The sequence below is a fragment of the Pongo pygmaeus genome, chromosome 19 (assembly GCF_028885625.2).
Source record: "Pongo pygmaeus isolate AG05252 chromosome 19, NHGRI_mPonPyg2-v2.0_pri, whole genome shotgun sequence".
Taxonomy (NCBI): Eukaryota; Metazoa; Chordata; class Mammalia; order Primates; family Hominidae; genus Pongo; species Pongo pygmaeus.
The window spans coordinates 17,690,781-17,707,566 of NC_072392.2; the positions used below are offsets into that span (position 1 = coordinate 17,690,781).

General features: G+C 50.7%; 1 pseudogene; it reads left to right on the forward strand.

Moving 5' to 3' along the window:
* The first annotated feature begins 5,223 nt into the window (after positions 1-5,223).
* Positions 5,224-11,758, forward strand: LOC129018002 (keratin, type I cytoskeletal 9-like; annotated as a pseudogene).
* Positions 11,759-16,786: the final 5,028 nt, after the last annotated feature.

Here is a 16,786-nt window from a genome sequence, read left to right on the forward strand (position 1 = left end):
CTGGTGCTCTCAGCCTCTCTGCTAGGTGTGTCCCAGCAGACACAAGCCTGGGGTGGCTAGACTCAGGTGGAGGCACCTATGCGGGCCCACTCCATCCCCTCACTGTGGTCTGATAGGGTCTGGCTGGGCAGGGTGGTGGCAAGTGCCTATTGTATGAGAAAGAATGAGTGTTGACAGACAGGTGCAGGTACCCACAGCCCTGCGCCAGTGGGCAGTGCACACCTGCCTAGATGGTTCATGGAGGCTCCAGGGGAGGAGCTGTGACTCAGCGGGTGCTCCCTCTCCCAACAGCCAGCCACATGCTGACTCAGGTCCCTCCCTTGCCGCACCTGGGGAACAATGACAGACAGCAATGGGGAGTAAGTTGAGGGTGTGGGAAGCAAGAGGGCTCCCACGACCAGAGCAAAGCTGTCCTTGTGCTGCCTCCAGGTCCCCATGTCCCCAGTGGATGATACCTTTGCCTCTGGGGACACCTTGCAAGTGGGATCTTTGTTTCCCTCTCTGTCCCTCTGTCTGCCTATCTGGGTCCTTGCAGGCCCTTCTCTCCTACTCCATCCACTCCCCAAGGGGAGGGCCTGCATTTGGGATGCTAGCACTGGATCCAGGCTGCAGCCTTGCACATTGGCTGGAGAGGCAGTGTTGATTCTCACTGGGCCTCAGGTGCCGGGGTGCCGTGGGCTTCATGGTTTCCATTCCCGGTTCATTCTTTGGAGAGTTCCCATGGGAGATGTTGAAGTTGGGGCTCAGAGGGCAGACCCTGAGCCCTGAGAGACTGGAAGAGTGAGCCATGTCACATGACCTAGACGAAATCATTCAATCATTCACTCAGGCCACGGCTGTCGGCCTTCCTCATCCCTGGCCCCATCTTGCCCAGTCTGCTTCCCATGCCAGGCAGACAGCTTGAGAGAAGGGAAGAGATGGTGCCCTGCTGCAGCTGGAGCAAGACCTCCTATCTGGACCATAGGAGCTGCAAGCACAGCAAGCTCCTCTTTGTATTGGAACAAGGCCAGATGTGGGGGGAAGAGGGCCAGTGTGGCAGGGGCTACATGTGGGCAGCAGTTGGGCATTCATCTAGGGAGCCCTCTGTCTTTTTTTTTTGAGACAGAGTCTCCCTCTGTCACCCAGGCTGGAGTGCAGTGGCACCATCTCTGCTCACTGCAAGCTCCGCCTCCCAGGTTCATGCCATTCTCCTGCCTCAGCCTCCCAAGTAGCTGGGACTACAGGTGCCCACCACCACGCCCAGCTAATTTTTTGTATTTTTAGTAGAGACGGGGTTTCACCATGTTAGCCAGGATGGTCTCGATCTCCCGACCTCGTGATCTGCCCGCCTCGGCCTCCCAAAGTGCTGGGATTACAGGTGGAAGCCCTCTGCCTTTATGGCCCTTGGCAACAGTGCACGAAGGGGCTTCTCATGAGGAAACTGAGGCCAACTTTGAGGACCACACGGGGAGGGAGGAAGAAACTGGCAGGTGGCCCAGCCCTGCCTGGCTGGGGAGCTACTGCGCTCTCCACCCCACAGTGGTCCTCATGCACAGCTCACTTTCCCTGGCAGCTGGGAGAAATTCTAAGGGATGAAGCCTGCTGCTTCGGGCTGAGTGAGGCTTAGGACAGGACTAGAGGGTGGGAAGTGGAAAAGGGGGGTGAGGACAGGGGTTGGTGTTTGGCACCAGGGCTGGAAACCAGGGCCATCTGTCAAGAGGCTTAGCTGGCCAGGGGTGCCCCAGCTGGGAACTTCTGCTCAGTCAGGCGGATCTCAGCTGTTCTTAGGATCTCCCAACACAGATACATTTGCAGATGACAGAGCAGGGTTCTGGAAGTGCCATTCTGCTAGCTCTCTCCAGGGTGGCCCATCCATAGCACCACCGACTTCCCCATCCAGCTCAGGGACCCGGGACCTGGGGCTTACATCCTGACCAGAGTGGTGGCATCAGCATGGGCATGGGGAAGAGGGTAACTTCCCAGGCTTTGGAACACATTGCGGCAGATTCTGGGTTTCCCAGCAGAACTTGGCAAAGACCTCGAATGGTTTAAAATCATTTAAGAAAGTAGAAGGGGAATCAATTATACCCACTAGCCTTGATCTAAGAGTCTTCCATGTATTAACCATTCATAAAATGCCTTCAGTATTCTCTGAATATTGAATAAAAGAGAATTATGTTCTCTTTTAATTTTCAAAACTTAAACTACCTGTTCAATTTTTAATTTAACATATTTTGTACCACCCATTTAAATATTTATTTAACACACTTTGGTAAATTAACTCACCTTTCATTTCAATAAATATATTTATAAAGGAAATCTTACATTACTACCAAAAAAGGAAAATCATAATCACTTGCCAGAAGCAGAAGGAAATGACATACAGAAATACCTAACTTCTAACTAGATGCTGTTACTTTCTAAAGGTGCTGAGCCCAAAGCTGGCTCTCTTTTTTTGAACAGGGTGATTGACAAGTGTGGTGGGGCAATTACAGAGGCCATAGTGTCCAAATGAGATTTCATCCTTGACTAATCAGAAGATTGAAAAATAGAAAAAGAGGCCAGGTGCAGTGGCTTATGCCTGTAATCCCAGCAATTTGGAAGGCTGAGACAGGAGGATAATTTGAGCCCAGGAGTTCAAGATCAGCCTGGGCAACATAGGGAAACCCCATCTTTATGGAAAAAAAAAATTAGCTGAGCATAGTGGTGTGTGCCTGTAGTCCCACCTACTTGGGAGGCCGAGGCTGGAGGATGGCTTGAGCCCAGGAGGTCAAGGCTGCAGTGAGCTGTGATCATCCCACTGCACTCCAGCTTGGATGACAGAGTGAGACTCTGTCTCAAAACAAACAAACAAACAAACATGGAAAAAGGAAATCTTCTCTCCAAGTGCTTCAGTATTATGATGATGATGATGATTATTATTATTATTATTTTATTTATTTTTTTTTTGAGATGGAGTCTTGCTCTGTCGCCCAGGCTGGAGTGCAGTGGCATGGATCTCACCTCACTGCAACTTGTGCCTCCCGGGCTCAAGTGGTTCTCATGCCCCAACCTCCTGAGTAGCTAGGATTACAGGCGTGCGCCACCACACCCGGCTAATTTTTTGTATTTTTAGTAGAGACGGGGCTTTGCCATGTTTCCCAGTCTGATCTCGAACTCCTGAGCTCAGGCAATCTGCCCGCCTCGGCTTCCCAAAGTGCTGGGATTACAGGCATGGGTCACTGCGTCCTGCCACTTCAGTATTATTTAACAGTCATTGAGCATCAGTTAAAAGCCCCACAAGAAATACCAGTCATCTATGCCACCTAAACATGCAGGCCTTGCCTCTTTCAGGCTCTTGCTGACCATCCTGGCAAAGACATTTCCCTACCTTTAGCTCCTTTTCAGCAATGAGCATCTTTCTGGAATGACTGGTATCTTTCCTCCATCTCGTATGTGTTGGGATCCTACTTGGACCAGATGTGGCGCTGGGCACTGGGGCAAGTACAAGATGAGCAGGGGCAGGCTTAGAGGAGCTCTTGCTGCCAACAGAGAGAGCTTTCTTCTATTTTTTCAGTACGTGAACTTTTATTCTTCATCAAGTGCTTCATAGAGCCATGGAGATCAGTGTGACACTATAATAGAGCACAGTACAAACCCAGGGGGCGAGAGTACACGAAGACGGAGGAGAGGCACTCAGACGGATCACTGAAGATGAGTAGTTTTCTGTGTAGAAAAGATGGAGAGGGACATTTCAATTAGAGGTCATTGCAAGTCCTGAGTATTCTTAGAGGGAAGAAGGGCATTTGGGGAGCATTGTATGATTTTCTAGGGGGTCTGGGGGATGGTGGGAGATGGGGCAGGAATGGAAAGATGGGGATGGGCCTAAGTGCCAGGAATGTGGACCTTATCTTGAGGATGGAGGGAAACTGGTGAAGTGATGTTGTCAGACGTGGATTAGAAAGATCATTCTGGCTGCTGTGCAGGAAGAGTCAGAGGGACATGGGAGAGGCAGGGAGAGTAGTTAGAAGCTTATGGCTAAGGTCTGGGGGAGGGCAGAGTTGATGGGGAGTTAGGGGGCTGAATGATCAGAGACAGTCGAACATTTTTTGAGCATTTCTCACAAGTCTTTTACTAGGAGACGGACGAACTAGTCATATCAACCTTTATCAGAGGAGGAAACTGAGGCACAGAGTAGTTAAGTAACTTATCAAAGTCACACAGCTTATGAGCACGGAGCTGGATGGAGCTCAAGTAGGCACACCGGAGACCAGTGTGGTCTTCACCATTCTCTTCTGGCCTTGGTGACCAGAATATACATCCAAGTTTCTGCCAGGAGCCGGGATAAGTCACACATCTCTATCCCCTCCCGAGCTCTGTATGGGGTAGGCACTCAACCAAGGTCAATTCCACACTCCCTGCTGGGCCCTGCAAAAGGACCAGGACAGTCGAGTCACTTGCATTCCTGCTCAGAGGTCAGCTAGTGTCAGCACCACCTTGTTTATTTGGTCCACTTTCTTCTTCCGGCCCTTTGGGTGAACTCTGCACGCTGTCCTTGAGTGCCAGTGGGCATGGTCTTGGTGCCTCTCTCCATCTTTTGGCCATGCCAGTTGTCTCCTCATCAAACTGGAGTCTCCCAAGGGCAGAGCCTCAGTCTCCGCAGAAAGCCTTGAGGATCCTGAGAGCAAGGACTGGTTTTCATCCATTTGGAGCTCTACAAGGGCAGGAGCTGTGCCTCCCCCTCCTCTGTGATAACTCCTTAGTACCCTGGTTCCAGCTCAGCCCACAGTGGGCACAAGGTGGGAGCAAGGAGGGATGAGGGATGCAGACAGCAATGACCATCAATAGAGGAGGTAACTCTGCTCCTGGGAGTTTCTATCCCGAAGAGGCTAAGTCTCAGACCTGCTGTTGGGGCCAGCCAGAGACCAGACTCCAGGATCTAGGTCACCCCTGTGGCAGTAGAGCTGATTTATGGTGGCCCTGACAGCCTAATATCATCAAAATATCCCACACAATGGAGAGAAGCTGGGCCGCCCCCAGGCAGTCACCAAAGGACGCTGAGCCTGGGGCAGCCCGGCTGCCTCGTATCCCAGACCTCCCTCGGGTCTGTAGGGGGAGGCTGGCACAGAGCAAGGGCACACCCAGGTGTGCCACCTTCAGCTGGGAGTATAAGTAGGCAGCCCCAGGGACAGCTCTGTACCCTGCACTTAGGAGCCGGTAGCACTCCTATCACCGCTTCTCAACTCGTGAGCTACCAGCTGTGTCATGAGCTGCAGACAGTTCTCCTTGTCCTACTTGAGCCGCAGCGGCCGGGGTGGTGGGGGTGGCGTGGGCAGTGGGGGCAGCATAAGGTCTTCCTACAGCCACTGCAGCTCCTCAGGGGGTGGTGGAAGAGGGGGCCGATTCAGCTCTTCTAGTGGCTATGGTGGGGGAAGCTCTCGTGTCTATGGGAGGGGAGGTGGCGGCAGTTTTGGCTACAGCTATGGCGGAGGATCTGGGGGTGGTTTTAGTGCCAGTAGTTTAGGCGGTGGCTTTGGATGGTTCCAGAGGTTTTGGTGGTGCTTCTGGAGGAGGCTGTGGTAGTTCTGGGGGTTTTGGAGGTGGCTTTGGTGGTGGTTCTGGAGGTGGCTTTGGTGGTGTTCTGGAGGTGGCTCTGGTGGTGACTATGGGGGTGGGTTTGGGGCTTTGGGGGTGGTGCTGGAGGTGGTGATGGTGGTATTCTGACTGCTAATGAGAATAGCACCATGCAGGAACACAATTCTCGGCTGGCCTCTTACTTGGGTAAGGTACAGGCTCTAAGGAGGCCAACAATGACCTGGAGAATAAGATCCAGGATTGGTATGACAAGAAGGGATCTGCTGCTACCCAGAAGAACTACCCCTCTTATTATGACACTATTGATGATCTCAAGTACCAGGTAGGTGCAGGAAACCATCTCTGTCTCGGTCTCTGTCTCTTACATTCTTTATCTTCCAAAAAAGGTAAAATGCTAAACTCTAAGCTCAGATAACAGCCAGGGAATCCACCTTTTGGAAATGTACGCTTTCATCAGAAACAAACTTGTGTTTGGTTTCTGGGGATCTCCCAGGATAGGACTTTGGCCTGTGCTCTGAGCATTCATTTCTACTTCCTCAACTTTCAGAGTTTGGGCAGAGCAAAGAGGAGGCCTGGGTTAACATGAGCTGAGCTGGGACTGGATGTGGAACCTCCTTTAGGTCTGGTCTAAGTCAATACTCTCTCTTCCTTTGTACTTCTCCTGGGCTTCTTTAGGAGTGTATCTTGATCTTTTAAGGTATTTTGGACCCGATTGTACATGTTGGTTATTCAAGTGATGGAGAGGATCCAGAACTCTGGGAATAGAAGCTATCTATCCATCCATCCATCCATCCATCCATCCATCCATCCATCCATCCATCCATCCATCCATTCATCCCTCCCTCCCTCCACCCACGTGTCTATCTATCTATCCATTTATTCAGCCACTCAGTTCAGTGAGTGCCTACCCTCAGGGTTGCTCTGGGTAGACATAGTGATGTGCTAGACTTAGTTCTGGTGGAGCTCACAGTCTGGCTCATCAGTATTCTCAGTGATTCTTCTTGTTTTAACTTCTGCATGTCTCTGGATGTGCTGTTTCTTCTACTCCAAACCTCTTCCATTTATTTATTAATGTTACATCTTAGCCATCCTTCAGGGCCCAATTCAATTGCCAGCCACCTCCTTCCTGAAGTCTTTCTTGATCTCCCATTGCCATAAGCCACCTCTCCTTTCCTTGAACTCTTTTAGGACACTTTTGACTTTGTAGTCAATGATGGGATCCTTGAGGAACAGGATGTCAGTAATCTCTAAATCCCACTATGTTCTTTGCAGTAGATCTTCAAATATTTGTTGAATGAGTGAATGAATGAAGGCCACACCAAACATCTTCGCTGAAGGCTGGAAGGGGTCTGTGCCATGTCCCAGCTGTTGAAAGTTCCTCATTCCTCTTGAGAATCCTCCTGCATGGAATCCTCACTTCCTGTGGCTTTGCCTGGCCTCTTGCCCTCCCAGCAGTGGTCCACAGCATGATTTCATGGCTGTGTTCTTTTTTTTCAGATTGTGGACCTGACAGCGGGCAACAATAAAACTCTTCTGGACATCAACAACACTCGCATGACGCTGGATGACTTCAGGATAAAGTGAGTCCTGCTCCTCTTTTCCTCTCCTGTCATCAGCCCTTTCCCCCAAACCTCAGCGCTCTGGAGGTCCTGGTATGGCCTGGTTCCCTCTTGATTGTTTTCTACCCCTGGCTGGTCTGCAGGTTCGAGATGGAGCAAAACCTGCGGCAAGGAGTGGATGCTGACATCAATGGCCTGCGACAGGTGCTGGACAATCTGACCATGGAGAAGTCTGACCTGGAGATGCGGTATGAGACTCTGCAGGAGGAGCTGATGGCCCTCAAGAAGGATCATAAGGTGGTAAGGTGCTGGGGCTTATGGCTTACTGGGGAGAGGGAGGAGCAGAAATGCAGAGACAGCAGGGGAGCTTTGGAACATTGCCTGGGAGACACCCTCTCCTTTGCTCTTGAGGACACTTTCAGCTTCTCCTTGGCATCACCTGTGGTAGTGGGTGGGCTTTGGCTTCACAACTGTGTCCCCTTTTTGTACCCTGGGGGGACCAGAGGGAGAAATCTGAAAGGTGGTGCAGAGGGCTTTATCCATGACCTCATCTCCCTTTCCTCCCTGGCAGGAGATGAGTCAGCTGACTGGGCAGAACAGTGGAGATGTCAATGTGGAGACAAACGTTGCTCCTGGCAAAGATCTCACCAAGACCCTCAAAGACATGCATCAGGAGTATGAGTAGCTCATTGCTAAGAACAGAAAGGACATCGAGAATCAATACAAGACTCAGGTGAGCAGAGTGGGCTGCCCATTCATCCTCCTCCCGTCCATCTATGCATATCTCCATCCCTCCCTCCTCCCATTCCTTCATCCTCCTAGCTCTGCATCTCTCAGTGCAGCTGTCATTTATCCATCTTCCAATGGAAGTCATTCAACCATCTTCATTCACTGCATACAAACATCATTACAAAGTAGCTTCTCAGTGCCATGTTATATGTAAAGTATTGATGTCTCAGAGGTATTGATGTCTCAGATATGAGCCAAACAACATTGCTGCCCTTGAGAAGCTCACAGTTTATTAGATGTGTGTGAACAAAAGCAGAATGTGAACAATTTAATCTAATGCTATGTATTGTAAGACTATAGGAGAGGGATACAGTGTGTCTCCCATACTGTACTGAGCTCCTTGGTGGTTCCCTTCCTCCTTGAGTCTCCAGTGCCTAGCCAGAGTCTGGCACATACATGAAGGCATGGTCTGTGGTGTGTGTGTGTGTTTGTGTGTGTGTGTGTGTGTGTATGTTTGAAAGGTGGGGGAAGTTTGGAATAAGGTTAGATTAGAAAGATGGTTGTGAGACAAAGTGTGAAGGGTCCTGCAACCTTGTTGAGAGGGAATGTCATGTTGAGAGGACCGGACAACCCTGCATGGCTGGAGGGTACCCAAAACTCAGAACGACTTGTCTTTGGCTTCGGATTAGCCTTGGCCCTGGAGGTGAAGCTCCTGGTGAATGGGGCCGAATGTCGCCCACTGAAGCTCCTGACCCAGCCTGGTGCTTACTGAGCCTTTGGTTTTGCAGATAACCCAGATCGAGCATGAGGTATCCAGTAGTGGTCAGGAGGTGCAGTCCAGTGCCAAGGAGGTGACCCAGCTCCGGCACAGTGTCCAGGAGTTGGAGATTGAGCTGCAGTCTCAGCTCAGCAAGGTTGGTAGTTCTGCTGTAGACCCTTTGCCAAGGTGGGGCACAGGAAGGCTTTGCAGCCCAGGAGTGGGAAGAAGAGGAGTTATAATGTCGCATCCCTCTTAAAGCCTTCTCCTGACCCTTAGAAAGCTGCCCTGGAGAAGAGCTTGGAAGACACGAAGAACCGCTACTGTGGCCAGCTGCAGATGATCCAGGAGCAGATCAGTAACTTGGAGGCCCAGATCACTGAGGTCCGGCAAGAGATTGAGTGCCAGAATCAGGAATACAGCCTTCTGTTCAGCATTAAGATGCAGCTGGAGCAGGAAATCGAGACCTACCGCAACCTCCTTGAGGGAGGCCAGGAAGACTTGGAGGTGCTCCAGGATTCGGTGGAACCCCTGGGGGTCCTTAGGCCTCTGACACTACTTCTATCCCTCTGGATAGAGGCAGCTGAGGGAAGTTCTTATACACAGGGTCTTATGGGTTGAGGACTTCTTCATCCTGGGGGCGGGAGGGACCTCAGTGCATTTGGGCTTTGGGGAAGGGGGATGGTGACACTGAGAGAAGGAGCTGCCTCCCTGCTCCAGGGAGGGGAGGGCCCCACAGTCCCAGCTGGAGGCTCTCCCCTCCCAGCTATGGTGCCAGCCCAGACTCTGTCCCCTGCCTCCCAGGAAGGAAAACAGAAAGATTCATGTTTGGGTTCTGACTCTGTCCAGGTCCATCCTCATATATGTGTGTGTGGGCCACTAATTTTTTATTATTATTTTTTAAGACGGAGTCTCGCTCTGTCGCCCAGGCTGGATGGAGTGCAGTGGTGCAGCCTCTGCTCACTGCGAGCCCCGCCTCCCGGGTTCACACCATTCCCCTGCCTCAGCCTCTCCAAGTAGCTGGGACTACAGGCACCCACCACCACACCCCGGGTAATTTTTTGTATTTTTAGTAGAGATGGGTTTTCACCGTGGTCTCGATCTCCTGACCTCGTGATCTGCCTGCCTTGACCTCCCAAAGTGCTGGGATTACAAGCGTGAGCCACCGCGCCTGGCCTGGGCCGCTCATTTTAACTCTCTTGTTTTCTTTCTTTCTTAGTGAATCCTCCGAGCTGGAAAAATTGGCCTTGAGGGTAGCCAAGGAGGTCGAGGAGCAAGTGGAGGCAGTCATGGAAGAGGATCCAGGGGAGGAAGTGGAGGCAGCTATGGTGGAGGAAGTGGTTCTGGAGGAGGAAATGGAGGTGACTATGGTGGAGGAAGTGGGTCCAGCGGAGGAAGTGGAGGCAGCTATGGTGGAGGAAGTGGTTCTGGAGGAGGAAGTGGAGGTGGCTATGATGGAGGAAGTGGAGGTGGCCATAGTGGAGGAAGTGGAGGTGGCCATAGTGGAGGAAGTGGGGGCAACTATGGAGGAGGAAGTGGTTCTGAAGGAGGAAGTGGGGTGGCTATGGTGGAGGAAGTGGGTCCAGGGGAGGAAGTGGAGGCAGCCATGGTGGAGGAAGTGGTTTTGGAGGTGAAAGTGGAGGCAGCTACAGAGGCGGTGAAGAAGGGAGTGGAAGTGGTGGTGGCTATGGAGGAGGAAGTGGAAAATCATCCCATTCCCAGTCTTCTTCCGCAAAATCTGGTGACCAAAATGAGACGAAAGGTAAGGGACAATCCTAGGTTGTGGGGTGGAGGGAGGCACAACTCTAGATTGTGGGGTGGAGAGTCAAGGTATCACTCTTTCTTTTCGAGTATTTTTGAATCTCTAGGGAATACAGATTCTGAATAGAGCTAGATGTTAGGGAAATCTCTAGTGAGGTGTCAGAGACCGGCCCTTGGTTCTGAATTGATCATCATTTTTGACAGAGCCTAGGATGAGGCTAGGACCAAATCTACACATGGCTGAGTCTCAGTCATGAAAATTGTGCATTATCATGACCCACCCTATGAGGTAGGTTTTATTATAATCCCCATTTTAAGGAAAATGAGGTTCAGAGAAAATAACTAATTTGCTCAAAGTCATACAATCACAAATGAGGGGTTCAGCTCTGTGGGGCTTCACAGCCAGTACTTTCAACTCTCGTGAGGATGGGGGACCAGGATCAGCAACAGTTCAGGTGGAAAAGAGACTCAGGGATTTTAGTCAGTAGTTGGCTTGCACAAGTATTACATGATGCAACTGCCAAAAGGATGAACATAATCTAAATGTAAGAAAGACTCACACATGTGAGTTGGTCTCTAGATCAGGGAAAATTTTCCCATGTACACATTGAATTTTATAAAATATAAATGTAATATGAAATTATAGTAAAAGGCTGGGTAATATGACTGGGAATGTTTAGCTCAGAGAAGACTTGAGGTGCCTGGGAGCTGCCCTGCAGGGTGTCTGATGTGGTTTTGTGTGTCCAGTGGCACTGCAGGGCCATGGATGTACATCTAAGAGTGAGGCTGGGGCCGTCTTTTGCCTCAGTATCCAAATAATTGACTAACAAATCTGTTGAATGGAGGGGGCTGCCTCATAAGCCCCCCATCCTCAGACTTGGGGGTGCATCTGCCAGGTTTGCTGCAACAGAGATTCAGGAATTAGATGGGGATCAGTAGATTGGGAGACCCCAGGGTCCTTCCCCGTCAGGATTCTCCAGCTCTTTGAGCTCTAGTGTCCTTGCTTTGAGTTTCCCCATCTTTCCCCAAGTCCCAACCCCTCTGCTCCTGCTTACAGTCCTCCCTTCTCCCCCTCATCTCCCTTCCATCTCTCCACAGGCTTCCTTTCGCGATACTAGAGCCTCTGTAAACTTCTCCTGCCCAGCCCCAGATGAGCATCCCCAGATGGGCAGACCCCCGATGAAGCCTGCTTATTGGATCCTGACATCAGGGATAGCTGGTGAGCCCCTGTGTCCATCTAGGACTGGACTGACTTGGCATATGTGCCTCTGGTTTTCCATCATCTTCCAACCCTGCTTGGCTTTGATCTTTGATGACTTCAGAGTTGGGGAGACAGACCTCTTTCTTCTCTCTGGCCTGGGGTGATCTCACACCCTGCATGATCTTGATTATAATAAAGCTCTCCTACTGCAAATCAAACTCAGACTTTGACCCATTTGTTCTTTGGGATTAAGAAGGGATAGAGTGGGCAGGACACGGTAGCTCATGTTTGTAATCCTAGCACTTTGGGAGGCTGAGACAGGAGGATCACTTGAGGCCAGGAGTTCAAGACTAGCCTGAGCAACATAGTGAGACCTGTCTTTACAAAAAATTTAAAAAAAAAATTAGACAGGCATGGTTACGGGCACCTGTGGTCTCAGCTACTCAGGAGACTGAGATGGGAGGATTGCTTGGGCCCAGGAGTTGGAGGCTTCAGTGAGCTATGATCGCATCATTGCATTCCATCCTTGGTGACAGAATAAAGGGATAATCAATCTGTTATAAAGAGTGTGGGTTCACTTTTCTATTGGTTAACTTTTGCTTGTAACAAAGGAACCCACATTTAGTGGCTAAAAATAACAACCATTCATTTAGCTTACAGTTTTGCAGTTTAGACTGGGAAGCTCTGTTTCCCTTTATGCACCTATGTGGTTCACTGCAAGTCGGCCAGGTGGCTCTTCCTCTGGTAGTTGGCTGGATGCTGGTTGGGGTGATGAGGATGAATGGGGTCTGTGACTCCCATCCTCCAGCCAACTAGCTTGAGCAAGTGTTCCAAGATAATGAGCAGAAACATGCAAGGCCTCTTGAGGTTTAGGCTCAGAGAAGTCACTTTGGCTGTATTATATTGGCCAAGCAAGTCACAACCTAGCCCAGATTCAAGAGCAGGGGAAATAGACTTCTCTTGAGGGGAGGAACTGCAAAGTCACATGGCAATGGGCATGGATATAGGGAGGGCAATAACTGAAGCAATGTTTTGCAAGCAATCTACCATAGTCTATTGGCATGTCGTGTGTTAGCTATGGAGGAAAACAAGACAAAAATGATGTGGTCTTTGCTTGTAAGATTTCAAGTAAAAAATATAGGCATAAATAAAGTCCTTCAAGGCAAAGTAAGGGACATTCCACAAGATATCAGCCAACAATATTCTCTAAAGATTCTGATAGTCAAAAATCCTTTTTATCGCTAGGGGCAAATAGCACCCCCTGCCTTCCCCAGCCTCCAGGCCTCCGACTCTTTCCCAGTGTGACGCCTCCAACACTGAACTGCTCCCTGAACTCCCTGCATTGTCTCACCCGGCCAAGCCATTTCCCACGGCTTTCCCTGTGCCAGAAACACCCACCACCTGAGCCCTTTTCTTCCCACTCCTCATTCTTCAAGTCTCAGGTTTTTGGAAGAACACTTTCTCCTTCCCTCCACCCCACCGCACGGGGAGCAGTGAGCGACTCCCACAAATTTTTTTTTTTTTTTGAGACAGGGTCTCACTCTGTCACCCAGGCTGGAGTGCAGTGGTGTGATCATGGCTCACTGCAGCCTCAACCTCCTGGGCTCAGGTAATCCTCCCACCTCAGCCTCCCAAGTAGCTGGAACTATAGGCACACACCATCATGCCCTGACAGTTTTTTGTAGAGATGTTACCTAGGCTGATCTTGAACTCCTGGACTCAAGCAGTCCACCTGCCTCGACCTCCCAAAGTGCTGAGATTGTAGGTGTGAGCCACTGTGCCTATCCTCTCACAAAATCTTTTCTAGAAACCCGTACCTGGCCAGGTATGGTGGCTCATACCTGTAACCTCAGCACTTTGGGAGGCCGAGGCAGGCAGATTGCTTAAGCCCAGGAGTTCAAGACCAGCCTGGGCAACATAGCAAGAACACGTCTCTAAAAAAAAAAAAAAAAATTGGCCCAGGCGTGGTAGCACATGTCTGTAGTCCTAGCTACCGAGGAGGCTGAGGTGGGAGGATCACCTGAGCCCAGGGGTTTGAGGCTGCAATGAGCTAGGATTGTGTCACTGCACTCTACCCTGGGTGACAGAGCAAGACCCCGTCTCAACAAACAAACAAACAAACAAAAACAAAAAACCCAAAAAACAAAACAAAAAGCTCCTCCCAGCCCACACCTGCTGAGTGGTTGTCCCCTGCGGTGATGACTGACACATGCCATTTAACCTTCGCGTTGCTGGTAATAGCTATTGATTTTATGGAGTGCCAGATACTGTGCTTCATACCTGATTTTTCATTTATTCCCCCCCAAGTCCTCTGAGGTTGGTGTTATTAGCCTCATTTCAGAGGTGGGGACACTGAGGCTCTGACAGGTGAGGTAACGGCCATTGCATGACATGGCTTCGAAATAAAATGGTGGCTCTGTGAATCAAACCCAGGCCATCCTGGCTCCAAGGCCCGGGCTCTAAACCACATGCCACGCTGGTGTGATAATGGTCCATGTTTTATAGGGGAGGAAACTGGAGCTCAGGGAGGGGAATACCTAGGCCTGGCTAATGAGTGGCTCTCACCCCAAGGCGTGGCTCTTTGCAAAGGCCAGGCCTGTCACTGCCTTGCTACATGGTCACTTAATCTTACCTGCTACACTATACTGCTGGGCCTCTGTTTTGTAGCTATTTGTGTAGATCTTTCCCTCCCCCACTCTCCCCTCTCCCATCTACCGGGAGCTTGCTGGGGGCCGGGCCTGAGTCTCTTTCATCTCTGAATTCTGCATGTAGCATAGGGCCTGGCTCAGAGCCCATGCACAGCACACGAGTGAATGAGGGAATGAATGGTGTTTCCTGGGCATGGCTTTGGGCAAAGCAAGAAACTGCTTAGAGCTCCAGCAGCCCCGGGTCCCTCCTCAGACCCTGACCTGCCTCCTGCCTTTGTCAGGAGCCTACAGTGTTTACCTCTTTCTCTTCCCTGAGTTCAGGTCATCCCCTGGGGACAGACATCCTGGGTCGGGGGCACCTGCCTGCTGGTTTCTGCTGAGCAGGACAACAGCTGTGGGACTTTAGGCAGGCTGAGGCCCCACTCTGTCTCGGTTTTCTGACCTATACAAACTTTTGGAGGTAGGCTAAAGCACGTGTTTGGGCTTTAAAAGAGGGCGAATCTTTGCTGAAGCAAAATCTCACAGAAAGCTGAGTATATAAAACCAGTGTGAGTGCATGTGTGAGAAGGCCTGTGAGTGTATGAGTGTGTGTATGCATGTGTGTGTATGTGTGAGTAGGTGTGAATACTGTGTGAGGTGTGTAAGTGTGTGTCAGTGTGGGTGGTCACAGTGCATACACTCAGCTCCCACCTCTCTGCTTAGGGCTCAGCAGGCGGGGCTTGAAAATCTCTGGGCTAGAAGATTTCTATGCCTCCATCCTACAAGTGTAGGAGTTTTGTCTAAATCATCTTGCTGGGCTTTTAGATGCTTATTATCTTTTTTTTCTTATTTTATTTTATTTTTTTTGAGACAGAGTCTTGCTCTGTTGCCCAGGCTGGAGTGCAGTGGCTCGATCTCAGCTTACTGCAACCTCTGCTTCCCAGGCTCAAGCAATTCTTCCCGCCTCAGCCTCCCTAGTAGCTGGGATTACAGGGGCCCACCACCACGCCCAGCTAATTTTTGTAGTTTTAGTAGAGATGGGGTTTCACCGTGTTGGTCAGGCTGGTCTTGAACTCCCAACCTCAGGTGATCCACCTGCCTTGGCCTCCCAAAGTGCTGGGATTACAGGCGCGAGCCACCGTGCACAGCCAAGAAGATGCTTACTATGTTTCTTAGCAGTCAAGGTGAGGATAAGGATGAGGTAACATGGACATGGCAGGAATGGGAAACTTGGGGTTCCTGAAGCCTCCTCTCTTCTCCCCATGCTCCGGCCCTTTCTTCTGAAGCTTCAGACATGGATCTCCCTGTTGGGAGGTGTTTGTTTGGTTTCTGTGTGCCAGGTCCTCATTGTATGTTTACCAAGCAAGGACAGATATCTCTGGTGGATCTTCCCATCCCCACAGGCTCCAGCCCTAATCCCAGGTAAGGACTTTGGAGGAAGCACTTTCCTCTCCAACTCCAGCACATTCCACTGGAGGGGGAAGGGTCTTGGCAGGACTGAGCCAGGGGAGGGCAGAAAATGCATCCTGGCACTGTGGTTCCTTGGTGCATCCCCCGTGCCTCTCTGGTACTGGCACTGCTGGTAGGCCTTGGGCTGGTGCTTGGGCAGCCTGCTGAGGACTGATGCTGGCACTGGGTAGTTCCTGCCTGGAATGGACATGAGATGCCTAAGGGAGCCAGTGAGGCTTTGTCTTCTGTTAATACTCTGTGTGTGTGTCTTTGTGGTGGGGTGGTGTTCCTTTTCAACCGACTTCAAAAGCCCTTCAGATACCAGGCCCCTGGCATGGGATCAGGCATCAGCTACTCTTCCTTGGGGCAAAGGGGATCTCCCCCGTTCTCCCTCATCTCCCCCTGAGTCCCCAGGCCTGGGCATTCCTGGTGTTTCCAGCTCCTGGCAGCCAATCTCGCTATGCGATTCTCTGTGGTTTCTGCCTGATGAATGTTTATCCTGCAGCCGATTGGAGCTGCAATGAGCAGGGCCTCAGCATCCTGTCTCCGGAGCAGCTCTGAAGCTCCTTCCAGCTGCTGTTAGGAATGCCCCTTCTCCCCCAGCCCCCTGCTCACCTGGTCCAGAAACTCACTAACCTGAGCACCCCTCCCCCAAGTCTGCAAGGCCCCGCTTGCCAGCCTAAAGCCAGTGGAGCCTGGCATGAGTCAGAATTGAAAATAATAAGCACTCCCCTCAACCCATGCTAGAGGTGAGACATGCTCACTGCTGCTTTTTTGAAAATGTGGAAAACACAGATCTTCATTAGAAATCATCTGTCTCTTGGCTGGGCGCAGTGGCTCACACCTTTAATCCTAGCAGTTTGGAAGGCTGAGGTGGGTGGATCACTTCAGGCCAGGAGTTTGCGACCAGCCTGGCCAACATGGTGAAACCCTGCCTCTACTAAAAATATAAAAATTAGCCAGATGTGGTGGCAGGCACCTGTAATCCCAGCTATTCAGGAGGCTGAGGCAGGAGAATCACTTGAACCCAAGAGGCAGAAGTTGCAGAGAGCCAGGATTGCGCCACTGCATTCCAGCTCGGGTGATGGAGTGAGACTCTGTCTCAAAAAAAAAAAAATGAAAAAAAAAAAAAAAGGAAGTCACCTCTTTC